The sequence below is a fragment of the Colobus angolensis genome, unplaced genomic scaffold (genome assembly GCF_000951035.1).
Source record: "Colobus angolensis palliatus isolate OR3802 unplaced genomic scaffold, Cang.pa_1.0 Scaffold81, whole genome shotgun sequence".
Lineage (NCBI taxonomy): Eukaryota > Metazoa > Chordata > Mammalia > Primates > Cercopithecidae > Colobus > Colobus angolensis.
In genome coordinates, this window is record NW_012121932.1 from 11,616,077 (window position 1) to 11,617,271 (window position 1,195).

Here is a 1,195-nt window from a genome sequence, read left to right on the forward strand (position 1 = left end):
CTGACCTCAGGTGATCAGCCCATCTTGGCCTCCCAAAGCGCTGGGATTATAGGAGTGAGCCACCACGCCCAGCCCTAGACCAAGCTTTTGAACCCCAAATTTCCCAGTATATCAGGTATTTTAGATCTCATTTTATTTTTAAAGTCAGTCAAATTTAACAGTGGGAGGTTGTATACCAACTTTGGTGAGACTACTTTTTTTTTTGAGGTGGGGTTTTACCCTGTAGCCCAGGCTAGAGTGTAGTGGTGTTATCTCAGCTCACTGCGGCCTTCCCTTCCTGGGCTCAAGTAATCCTCCCACCTCAGCCTCCCAAGTAGCTGGTACTACTGGTGTGTGCCACCACGCCTAGCTAATTTTTGTATTTTTTTCTAGAGATCCTCTTGCTATATCGCCCAGGCTAGTCTCGAACTCCTGAGCTCAACCGATCCTTCCATCTCGGCCTCCCAAAGTGCTGGGATTACAGGCTTGTGCCACTGCACCTGGATGACACTAATGTTAATAAATTCTGATAACCCACCACCATCAGACCAGCCAGGTGTTCCAGATCTTTTTAGTGCAACACATACAGGAGTATCTGGGACATTGATGAGGTATTTTCTCTTTTCCTTGAAGCAAATAATACAAAGTACAGTTACCTCAGCAATATCTAGGTGAAAGGAAACATCCAGGGAGTTGGTATAAATTCAGGGAGAGGGATAAATCACTTAGATACAGAAACAACAAAAAAGTTTTAAATGAAGGAAATGAGAAAAGTGGTGCTGTGTTTTTGGTCATTAATTGCTTTTCTTCACCATAAATTTTACGTACAGAGGTGGTAATGGGCTTACCTCATTTCTTTCTTTCTTTTTTTTTTTTTGAGACAGGGGTCTTGCTCTGTCGCCCAGGCTGGAAGTGCAGTGGTGGGCTCTCAGCTCACTGCAACCTCTACCTTCCGGGCTCAAGCAATCCTCCTACCTCAGCCTCCTGAGTGGCTGGGACTACAGGTATGCACCACCACACCTGGCTAATTTTTCTTTTTTGCGTAGAGTCAGGATTTCACCATGTTGCCCATGCTGGTCTTGAACTCCCGGACTCAAGCAATCTGCCTGCCTTGGCCACCCAAACTGCTGGGATTACAGGTATAAGCTACCATGCCCAGCTTACCCCACTGATTTCTCTAGAAAAAAAAAATTGGTGCTCCTTATGATCACTCCTG

At 45.5% G+C, this 1,195-nt stretch overlaps 1 protein-coding gene across 1 annotated transcript in view; it reads right to left on the minus strand.

Annotated features, from left to right (window-relative positions):
- NVL (nuclear VCP-like) overlaps nt 1–1,195 on the minus strand; it is a 128,520-nt gene that overhangs the window by 57,934 nt on the left and 69,391 nt on the right. The gene's annotated exons all lie outside the window — the stretch shown is intronic.